The sequence below is a fragment of the Pinus tabuliformis genome, chromosome 8 (genome assembly GCF_031772625.1).
Source record: "Pinus tabuliformis cultivar Carrire ecotype Pingquan chromosome 8, CPIR1, whole genome shotgun sequence".
Lineage (NCBI taxonomy): Eukaryota > Viridiplantae > Streptophyta > Pinopsida > Pinales > Pinaceae > Pinus > Pinus tabuliformis.
This window is the reverse complement of record NC_142294.1, coordinates 58,666,808-58,679,509: the sequence shown is the minus strand read 5'-3', so window position 1 is coordinate 58,679,509 and position 12,702 is coordinate 58,666,808.

The following is a 12,702-nucleotide window of genomic DNA, read 5'->3' as shown; positions in this document are numbered from 1 at the left end:
TTTGCAGAAGATGTTGGCATGTCCATCTTGATACAAACATGGGGAGACAATTTCAAGTGAATATAGAATATGAGAAAGAGTTATCTTAAGCGCAAATATAGAGTACATAGCCCCCAAAAGCAAGAACTTCATTAGTGGGTATATTTTCGAAGTAGTGCCTTCTAGCTTATAAAGTAGATGTGTCTTTCGACAAAGTAGTTGAAGTTTAGTGGCAAAAGAAACCTTTTTTATATTAGAGTTTATGTTTATTTGATATTATGTACTAATGCTGTGCGATTCAAATTTTGTTGTTGGAACTTTGTCAAAACTATCTTTGCAACGTAGAACGAGATTAGAATCAATCTTATTTCAACGAAGTATTTTTGTGGTGATCGATAACTATCTATCATTCATTTACCAAGTAGATTTAAGGCAACCAAACGACAACCCTTTGTAAGAAGCCAATGTTTGTATTTAAGTGCACAAATAACAATATAAAAGGATGTAAATATTCTATTTTGTTTAGAAGGAAGAAGAAAAAAAACATATATACTATATACATGTAAATGTAAAAGATGGAGAAATATGCAAAGGTGGAAGCTGCAACATGTATCATAGGTGTATATAAATAAAGAAGAGAAGTATAATGATGAAGTGAACAAAAATAAAGGGGGTGACAAGGGACGAAACGAAAATGAACAGAAAATTAAATAGAAGTTATTGTTTACAATTCATGGTGGCTTGGGGAAAAGAAATTGACTTTCAAAGACTCCAAATAACTGAAGCAGTAGACATTTTTTTGATTTCCTGGAGGAGAACGGAACATGTAGAGCTATAGGTGATTTCCTCTGAATTGATTAGTAAAAACTTCAAACGGTCCACACCATTGAAGATATTTATTTTCATAGACAGTGTGAAGAGGGAAGGACGACATGAAACCCTTGTACGAAGTTCGTGGATAGCACCAGGATCACTGGAGAGTATGAACAAGTTTTTTGCCATGACACACATTAGTTTAGTTGTAGCATTATCAAATGTGATGATATTTTCCAGTACGCCTATTTCATCATGCATTTCAAATTTCAGCACATACCGATAGTCACATTCCGAGAAGGCCCCACCAAATTTTGTGCAGTGCCATGTTCGATTTGAGTGGTTGACAATTTTTTTCATGCATTGCATGTCAATAGAGGTGATGGTTCCACAGGATGTTGGTTTTTCAATAGGATACGAGTCTATGAGTTCGACACTTTTACGTTGTGGGTGGCCCCGCTTGGAAGTTCCCGTGAATTTTCTACTTAACGATGGTGAAGAGCCCAAGTGGTCTCTTTGATGAAACCATGATTGGAGTTGTTCAGTCTCCAGAATGGCGGGATCTAGCACGAGGCTAGTGGTTGAGATAGTCCCAATAGTTCTTCCATTAATTTCGGTTATGTGGCCCCTTTTTATTGCAAGCACAGTCAAAGCAGCAAAAGAGGTGAGTTCAACGAGTTGCTTGCCCAAGGTGTGGCAATTCTCCCCACATATGGTGATGTCGATACTATATCCAAACATGTATTCCAAACTGAGAGTTTTCCTAGGTGTTTCAGAGCCATCTCTTTAACATATGGTGGAAGTTGGAGAAGTGGACCTGAGAATGCCAATGATTTCGACAATTGACCCAAGGTTTACAGATCTGATTTCATCTATAGATTTACAATGGAAACGGTGGAAAGGAATTGCCGTAACATCATCTAAGGAAGGTTCAACAATGGAAGTTGCAGAGAGGGAGACTTCCCATTTTCTATCTAGATGGTTGTAATTTGTATTTTTTGGTTTCACAATGCCATTTGAAACCATGTAAAGCTTCCCAATTTGGACAAGGTCATGCAATGAATCTGCCAGATCACTAAAGGCAAAGAGATGGATTATATCATTGGCAGAATTAATGAGGTTAAATCCAAAGACCTTTCTGAACCCTTGAGAATTGTTGTAGGAGAGAACAAATGTTTTTTCCAAGCTCCCTACCCTAGATCGACCATTGTTTATGATAGGGGCTTAGCGCCATGAATGGAGTGGCAATAGGCAGAGTAGAGGACAACTAAGTTGACGATGACATAGAATCCTGTGTCGAAGCAGCAGTAGACGAGGTGGGGGCGTGTGACGTTGAAGAGACCAGTTGGTATGTCGACATTTGTATAATTTGAAGAAGGTCCGGGTCCCCAATCAAAGTTGCATGACGTTTGAGAACTTCCAGTTCAATAATTTGCAGACTCCTGAAAAGAAGGAAAGAAAGAGAAAAGCAACAAGACATTAGTCAGAGTGATAATGGCGGAGAAAGAGAAGGAACAAAAAATATCAAGAACATGGTGAAGAGTGAACATACACATAGTTTTGCAAAAAAGTGCAATTGACTTATTTGAGAATGATAATCAAGCCCAATTGGAGGGCACCAGAGACAACATGGCCATTGTAAGCAGACGAAAGCAAAGTTCTGTGTTGAGAGGTACCGTCGGAGAGAGAAATGTGGTACCATTGGGGAGATGTCTTTGTGGAAGCAAGAAGGTTGAGTTCAATGATTTGGATCGCTATAGAGCCAATGAGCAACAAAGTGATAACATTTGTTGTCAAGGAAATTTCTATGATGACGAGGAAAGAAGCTATCATGAAAGGTGAAAGGCCGTAAAATGTTGTCAACATTGGAAGAGAAGCGGAAATAAAGCAGCTAGCATGGTCGTTCACAAGGTTAGCATACTTCCAGGTAAATGAAAGAAGAAATATTTACAATTTAGATTCTTGCCAATTGACAAAGGAAAGGGGAAAGGAAAATTGAAATGTTTAAGCATAGAAAGTTGGTTGTCTATATATGGTGTTTCAGAAACTCTACAGGCGGGTGTGTTGCATGTCCTGACAATGCACATGGTATTCTAAGCTATATATGCGGTATGAAAACATTGATACTTGTCATTTGAGTGCAGAAGACGATATTGCTAGCAGGCTCTCGATTCTCACATGTTTGTTATTGAAATTCCAAGGTAGTTATCCGGTTGAAGACAACAACACGACGTGCAATAGCAACAACAAGAGACCAACAATAACACAACAACAACAGAAAATGCAACTCGAAAAATTAGCAGAATAGTGCAACATGAAGAGGCTAAATAGAGCACACGCCCATCTACCACCTAAGTAGAGTGTAACAACCCAAAATAAAAACATGTAATTAATTAGATTAATCATCCGATTTATAATCAACACATAATTTATCAACTAATTAACATTAAATTTCAAAAGATATGAGTAGAGACAACTTATCTAGGGAACGCTAGTTGAATTCTTCTACTAACTGCAACAAAGTTTTGGGGATGACTCTCCACCCAACCGTAGGCTCAGTTGCACAAATCTTGCTACAACTGCCACCCCTTGAACCCTCAATCAACGTACTACTTCCAAGGATCCTTTGTCTCATAACACTATTCTCCGAAGAGAATGGATGATGGAATGCCTCTCATCTTTCTCATCATCTATTAAATACAACAAACATTGGAAGGGGAAATTTCAAAAAGAATTTCTGCGATGTTATTAGTTCCATATAACTTTGTTATAAAGAGGTTCATCTGACCAATAGACCAACAGGAATGTCCCAGAGGTTCGAGGTGTCAGTGCCTTATCTGTTTCAGATATCTAGCGATCCTTATCGACCTCCAAATGCCTTGTTTTTTCAAGTTTCGACTTCTGACTTCTGACTTCGGAGATTTCTATTCCTTTCGATATCTGGACCCTTCAAAGGTATGAAAAATAATTCAATAGAACATCACCTCCGCTCTCAAGAAAAACTTTCTCATAACTGACCACATCTTAAAAGTGTCGATATTGCAAGGAAACCATTGACAATGAGCTGCTAGTGTTAAAGTGTCAGGATGGATGATAACAAATTAACAAAGCATTTGTCTACAAAACCAAAGAACCCTGAGCCTTTTCTCTCTCCTCCCAAAGGGACACATGGGAGTAAGAAGACTGGATCCGATAAGAGGCACGCGACAAACAACGACTGGATGTGTGTAGGGATGCGCTGCAGGCAACAATTAGTTATGACAAGTGACATGAGGAGGTTGATGTCATCATGACATGCCAACAGGGTTGACACATGGCAGGCATATTCGACAGTTTCAAGGCTCACAACAGGCCAAAAAAGGGCAGCACTTTAAAAGGTTACATGTGTCATATACGTGGCTGTGATGGCATCACATATGGGAGATCAGGGATTGGAGGTTGAGGCGATTTGTCAATCGAAGTGAAACCTTTGATTGAAGGGCTCTGACACGGGGGCTAGACTGCGGTCACGTGAAGAACTACATGAATAAGGCCTAGGCTTAGAAGGTGATTGACGATTGACAATCAACGAATTGACATAGCGTACACCAAGGTTACACCTCTGATTGGAAATCACCGATAGAGAGGGTTCTATTTTTAGGGCGAGCACCATGGTCACAAAGAGTTCAAAGGAATCAAGGGCGGCACGTGGCATTATTCAAAAGGTGACACGTGGAATATACATGGCAGTGATGGTGTCACGTATGGAAGATCAACGATTGTAGGTTGAGGCTTATTATGCATCAAAGTGAAACCTTTGATTGATAACCTCCGATTGAAGGGCTTTGGTATGGGGGCTAGATTGCGGTCACAGGAAGAGCCACATGACCAAGGCCTAAATGCAGAAGGTGATCAACAATCATCAATCGACGAATTGACATGTCGTGCACCAAGGTTACACCTTCGATTGGAAATCGCCAATAGAGAGGGCTCTGATTTGGGGCTTCACTCATTTCCTCTCCACGTAAATCAGACCACGTCACTCATCGGAGATCGCAAGTTTTGGGACTGCAACCAAATGCTACATTGTGGAATCATCAATTGCGATTTCCCGGTATTATAAAGGCCCACACATGTGAGATGTGGTCCCATGCGTGTGATGTGGTTCCATAGTCATTTCAAAGAATCTCAAACGGAGCAAATCGTAGATCAGAGGCCCACGATCAATCACACTGTCGAAATGGTATATTCTTTGAAGGCCGATGAATCTGTTACAATTTCATAAGGAGGAACCTCACCATAAAAAGCATATTGGCATAATGAAATGACGCTTCATCATCAGGATCAGATGTGTGAAAATGTCAGTGAATAATGGACCAATAAATAGAGTATAGGGTTGGGAAGATAATGAATGGAGCCGACAAGTTTGCCAATGCTCATAAATAAATTTATTTTACTTAAGTAATTACTTGATAGAGTTTACTGATTTCTGAGCGAAGGAGCGATTGGCTAGCCTTGGTGAAGATGTGATTTTTTTTGTGGTTTTTGAGGTTGTGCTTGATGCAGACAAATGGAGGAATAACGGAGGTGTCTCTGCAACATTTGAGAAAGGTAAGGTATGACTTCTTATACCCTTCCAATTATACCCTTCAAGTTAGCTTTAGTCTTTGCTTACAATATATCATATATAATTTTTATTACAACTTGAATGAAACAAGTTGTTGTGAAAGGATGGGACGATCGAGATTGGTATGAAACCATGTGACATGGTACATGACGGTTTGTTGTATGGTTGTAGCTAGAGAAGGAATTTTTTGTGTGATAGAAGAATCAGGCAGTAATAAGTGGCGGTGTGGAAATTGATGTGTGTGGAGGTGGTTGATCTACTGACATTGTGGCATTCGTGTGTGGGTGGAGCCGACTTATTATGGGTATGCTAGTGTCGTGAGTATATGGTGATTTGTATTTTCGATGGTGACAAGGTTGGTTGGCAACGATGATGAGGAAAAAGCAATAAAAATACAGGGTTTATTGTAGCGGTTTGTCGGAAAAGGTGTGGACGTTGGACGATTTGAGTGGTATTTGTGACTATGTCTGATGTGGTTGATGGGGGGGCGATGATCATGGGTGGCTACGATGATCGACGATGGTTGCACATTTTTTTGGGAACAAGTTGGCTAATATGGTGCATTGTAAGCGACTTTTTAAAATATAATTTCTTTTTTATTTTCTTTTTGTTTATATATATATTCTGATTTTTTTTTTTTTGAATGTTAAAAGTCCTAAACGACAAAAGTAAGATATAGAGAAACTCCAAACTCAAGTGAAACACTTCAATTACCCGACAACTACGTTGAAAAAAACTTTAATGGCCAATGACCGAGACGTGGCTCTCATACCAATGTAACGAACAAATTTTGTATACTCAAAGGAATGCTTTGTACTAATATAACGAACAAAGTCCGTAATTTGCAATAATCTTGAGAATACTTCGAAAACAAAGACACCCATTGTAAGACTAGTAATTGTATATTGAATGTTATATAAAATAATTTATGAGATATAAGATGATTACAATGAGGGTGAAGACCTGCTTATATACCCTAGGCATGTGCCTCTTTACCAACGGTCATGTCCTTAGGGACATACCTCTTCATTAACTAATTAATCATTATTTATGATGTGTTATTATTATTTATATCTATATTTTATTCATACCAATTAATCAAAACAAAGAAACAACATAGTTCATAGGATAGTTTCCATGAGGTACAGTGTTGTGGGGAAAAGTATCCAACACGGAATGACCCTATCCCACTCTAAGGGTGATAGTTCCTTAGCAACAGGTGAAGCAAAGCTATCTAAAGTTACTTCTTTATGACATGCAAGAGATGAAAGGAAGGGATCCACTTACAGATGTCTTGCGCAAATGGTCGATCCAATCTCCTCTATTTGCCGCTCGCTCCCAGCTCCAAGTCTTCTCACGGGCCTAGCTACACGAGATCCTGCAAACAAGACAAGAAAAGGAAACTACAAGAAGCATGCATTCATAGATGATTCAAGGATTAGCATAAATCAAATACGCAAGTAAGACAATACACCATTGAAACACATGCGAATAGAAGAACCTCAAATGCTTTATTAATATAAGGAAGTAAGGTTCAGGCGGTGATACAACCGTGAGAGGTCCAATCCAGCATCACCTTCCCGACGGAAAGAAATCTCCTCTTCACCTCCCTCAAGCAATCACCCAATACTCTCCACTGTAAACCAACAGCAATTCTTTGCACAAAATTCCGCCCTCCAAATCCCATGGGATGAGATCCTTATATAGAGTTTTGGAGTGAAGATAAGTCAGCTTGATGTGTGACTTGTTGTCCTCTTCAACTCCAGTTGTTCTTCAGTCCTTGAGTCCACTCGGAGTTTCTACCTCCCACTTGGAGTTTTAGAACCTCTTTACTCATCATTAGGCGAATCTTCTGATCCAAGTGTCATTTTGGAAGCTTCCTGGGCATTGGCACATTGAGAAAAGATTCCTCCACATGTCAAAGTACGCCCAGCGCAGGTAGCCTTTGTTGCACTTGCTATGCAGCGCAGGTACACCATGGAGCTTTTGTCTTTCAGCGCAGATGCTTAGTGGAGCAGCTGCTTTGATCCAAAATTGACCTGTTTTTGAGTGTTTTTCAGTGGAGAACTGATTTGTAGTGCTGTGGTTTGCTGACCTTGTTCCTCTAGGGGTAGGAACAACATGTTTAGGGACTTTGGATCCCTCAAATTATTGACATTTCATGCTCCATGCTGTAAGGCACAAAAATGTCTATAACAGTTGCCCCCTAAAGTATGAGGTCATTTATCGGGTGAAATGCTTTATTAGGAGGATCCGAAGTTCATTCAATCGTCGGGAGGTGACCTGTAACAAAATACAATACAATACATTATCTTTTCATACTTTCTTTTCATGATCTAGCTGATGCGGGCATTTCCCATGCTCAGCTTTATAAATACATTTGCTGTACATAAACAGACGATCGTCTGATAATAGACTGATAATTCTCTGCTTTTAATTATCATCCTTTTAGTAGGATGATCATCTGCTGCACATGTCTATGTTTTTATCTCCTGAATATATATCGCAGCCCGGATGGATGAAACTAGATCCGGGGTCTTCAAACTTGTCCAACCTTCACTCTAGTACAAGTCGATCCATGTGAGAATTTCTTGAAGTCGAACATGGAAAGACATCGCTTGATTACCAGTCAATAATGTAAACTGTTAACAAGCGCGAGAGGAATCACCGATAATGATGATGACCCTCAAGGTACTGCAGCACAATCCACGTGGCGTGAATATAGGATCTAACGTCGAACACCACGCAAAGTCTCCCGGTCGAAGGTCATTAATGTATACCTATCGCCGGAAGTGAGAAACTTGCCATTGAGGCATGCAAGCTTCAAAGTACTGAGGGGGTGTTCCTAGATCAACTTCTTGGATAGTGAGCTGATGTCGACAAGAAGTGATCCGTCAAAGGAGGGCCTTAATGAATCCCACATCAGTGACACGGAACGGAGCTAGTGATGATGGTGAAAACAATCTGTGAAATATGATTCAGGGTGGCGGTCATGGAAGGATGAAAGATGATGTATGGTAGTGGATGGGACCCGGTTGACACTTTCTGAATGACATCTCTTGAACATATAACGACACTGATGTGATGGATTGGTAGCATTACCCCATGTATGGATGGTATGGCGAGACCATGGTGAAGGGACCGGTGAATGATAATAACCCAACCCGATATTTACGGAGGCAAAAGTGTCATGTTCAAGAGCGACTTGCTACCATTAAGCTTTGAGGTTCTCCCAATTTTTCCCCAGTCATTTCTGACCAGTACCTCTTTATTTTTGTCAAGCTTGAGGAGGATAACATATGCTTGTTCTATAACCTGCCCTTTGGGCAAGCCCATCGCTATTTTTTTAACGAGCTTAACGATAGGGAAACTCGTTCTCGTCTAAAGACAAGTTTGTCGCTATCTAATATTTTTAACGAGCCCAGCGACAAAGACAACTCGGTCCTTTTCATTTTTAGAGAGTCTGAAAAGGGTACATAAAGTGGACTCCAGAGGTCCTTTTTCGTCATCTAATCCCTTAAGTCCGAAAAAGTATAAAACAATACAGAAGGGATGAATGTTCGATATCTTTATCGAGCCGAACTAGACAAGCGCTCGATCTTTTTGTGTAATAATCCCTCAGGTCCAAAAAGATTAAAATCTAGAGGAGGGATAGCTCTTCCGGTCCTTTTAACGAGCTGGAAGGCCAAAACTCGGCAAACTTTTCATATTTTACGAGTCAGTGAAAAGAGCTCAAAGAAGACTCGTCTTTTGAGGAACGAGTGATAAACAGGGATAGCAGCAGATTCCAGGTACAGGTTGGAATTTTCCAATCACGGCAGTATTACAAGGATGGCTAAGTGAAACCACTCTTCGTAGTTGTTCCTCAAAATAGGTAAACAATCAAGTGGATGTGAATGATCGGCCAAATGAAAAGTGGAGGTGACGGTGCACAAACACGACCAGGGCTTTTATGGCTGATGAATTTACGGTCTCAAATGGTTATTTACCGGTTCATTTTTCTTAATGAGCTTGAACTCTGGGGGAAGCTTGCTCACATGTGCATTTATTTTTTAACGAGCATGAACTCTTGCTAAAACTGCTTGGTTTTGCGTTTATTTTTTAACGAGCATGAACTTTGCCAAAACTGCTCATTTTTACCAGTCATAAAGTAGGAAGGTCTCATGGAAGATCGCTATTTTTTAAAGAGCTTCATCTCCCTACGTATTGCTCCATATCCTCTCTTTGTGCAAGCTGGGTATCGGCCTATCCTACGGGTTAGAGGGGTTAGTCCTACCTAAAACTAAAAAGCCGCCCGTGCTTGCATTCCAAGAGGTTTGCATGCCCCCAGGTGTAAGTCTAATTTCAAGGTTGCCCCTGCTTTTCCGTTAAAAAACCTTTGTTTTCAACAGGTGAGGCTTACCTCTTTCAGGTTACCCAAAGATAGTTCTGCTAATTCTTTCAAATAGAAACTTTTCTTCGGCGATGTCTATCATTAGGTTACACAAAGATGGTTACAATTTGTTGCAGCAATTGAATCCCTTTCTTTGGAGGCTGCCCCTACTTATCCTCTAAAACATTTGTTTTAATGGGTGAGGCTTGCCTCTTATCCAAAGATGGTTACTACTTGCTGCCGCAAACGGATCCCCTTCTTTGGCAGAGCCCACTTTTCTAGACAAAGGTGAATGACGACGCTCCGCCATACACTTAACTTTAACAAAAGAATCTTTTTCCAGAACAACCCCATTCCTAACTGCCCCTTCTTCCGCATGAGAGCTCTTGCCGGCTCTTCTGTTTTACGAAGAAGAAGGAGGGGACGGGGTACGGACTAGTCATATTCTCCCGCGGAAATTCTACTTTACACCCAAGGTTTTTTCTGCCTCCAGAGCAGACCAGGATGCATGCCCCCTGGGTTCCGGCCTTCCTCTCCCGAATTACTCGCACTCATCAGGAAGAAGAACCGGAGGTAGAGACCTTTCTTGATCAAATAGACCATTGAGGATAGGTATGTGACTACTTGCGATGCGTGATCCCGGAAGTGAAAGTTGGTCTACGAGCTTGACCATTCTTCCTTCGTATGGAAAACACATTATTCGAAAGAGTGAGGAGACTATTGCTTCCATGCAATATATGTAGTCTCGTCCAAGGAGTAGGTTATAATACAAGGGTCCTGTTAGCGCTTGGAATTCACCTAGGCTGAGATAGACAAACTCTCAAGGCTACATCAAACCATTTCACCTCGTAGCTAGCCCTACGAGGTATGAGAAGGCTCTCTCGGGTCAGATTTGATAGATCTTTCAATAGGATTAGGCTGACCAATTAAGAATAAAGATTTTAGGCTAGTAAATTGATAAGGGGTTTGATTTGATGATTTGTGGGGGTTTTGGTGGCAATTGGTGGAAGTGCAATTCAAAGTGCGGGGATTGAGCACAGTTTTCACAGGGGGATCTAAGGGGCAAGGTAGGAATGAGTGCTGATTTCTTAATCTGAGATGGATGATCAGAGATGATAGAGGAGAAGCTAAAGAGGGCAAACACACAATTCGAATCCTCTCTAGACAGTAGAAAACATTAAAATTGAACAAACTAAAAAGCTGAGCATGTCAAAACATGAGTTCAAACTTTACCACTTCATCTGTCCAATTTAGAAGCATAAGAGAGATGTGAAACACATAAACAAACTTACAAGAACATGTAGAGAACACACCATCAACAATCAGATCCACAAGAATCCTCAAAGATGTCTGTAAAACCCTGGCTTTCCTTGCCTTCAATTGCAGAAATAGATGCACAATATACAATAAAGCTTCCTTACACAAGAGTCCAACCATCAAAATGAGAAGGAGAGAGCATAATATAGACCATCTAGACCATCTAACTCCTTTCCCCACCTCTAGGGGTCGAGCTCAGCTTTCTAGGAGCTGTTACAACTAATTCTAAATCAGTCACTAGATAATAGGCCAGCACAACAACCTGCCTCTAAAAGTTAGGAAGCCTATCCATGCATTAAATATTAACTATTTACATCAAAGAAGCTTCTAGAAGAGTAAAGAAAGATAAAACCTATCAAAGTGCCATGAAAATATTACATTCATCCATCATCTACAAGTAAAAATGGTCAACCATAGTCAAAACAGTGTTTTTTGACCGAAAATGGCAATTCTGGCAAATCTGGAAGTTCTGGTCGCGCCCCTGGAAGTTCTGGTCGCGCCCCTTTACAGCTGTTTTTTAGTGGGTTCCACTGGTCCAAATCAGGTGCAAGATGGCTCATTGGAAAGCTTGGCCTGTCTACTTTCCATCCCAAGTGGAATTTCTGAATTTGGTGTTGATTTGACCCCTCAAAAACCATTTCTCCCAAGGTCACTTTCTGCAACTCAAAAAGTGGGCAGAAAGTCATTTTTTAGGTGTATTTTGAGCTTTTGGAGGCTCAAAACTCAAAATCAGGCTTCTCCCAAGTATTGGTAATTTTTCTTTTTGAATGCCCTTTCCAAAAATGCCAAGTTTGCAAAATTCCGAGCAGCCCTTCAAACTGGTCTCACCCGGGGTGAGACCAGTTCTTGGGAAAAACCTGTAATTTTACCAAAAATTTTCAAAATGCTCAAAAATCTTCAAAATTTTCACATTTTGGTGCTGGATCAAGGCTGATCAGTACCATGATGAGTGAGGGAGGCTTCAACCAAGATACGGAGTGGATTTGTCCTTTTCCTCCTCTTCCGGGCCTCCGATAGCTTTCTTTGGAGAATTTTCATTCTCGCCTTGCAAACATGTAATCTTGCCCAGTAGTGTGTTTTCATGTTCCGGAGCAGCTCTTTGTCACGGTTTGCCTTGTCTAACAGTCCCTCCAAGCGCCAATTTGCTCGGATGAGCAATAACTCTCTATCCTTGGGCAGTGGGTCCCCAGGCCTCCTGCGGTTGATGACTCGGTCGAATCGAATCCTCCATAACTCATCCAACTCCTTCTCGGTCTCCAGCTGTTTGTTTCGCTGCTCTAAATAAGTGATAGTCCACTGAGCCATCTCAAGCTTCCGCTGCAACACAAGGTTCTCTTCCTCTCTCTGCCTAATGAGCTCATAGAAATCTGAAGAGGAAGGAGAATGAGCATCACGACCAGTGAAATCATCATGTGCCTCGCCAACTGCCTCATCCTCAACCATGGGCTGCTTGCCCTCTCGTACTGCCTGTGCCGATGAAGAAAGCGAGGCCCCTTCCACCTGGTGTGGAGATAACACTCGCTGCTCTGATGATGAAGACGAGACCCCTTCCACTGGCTGTGGAGAAAGTACTCGTCGGGCTGCTGCAAATAGGGTCCTGTGACCTCTCTGATAT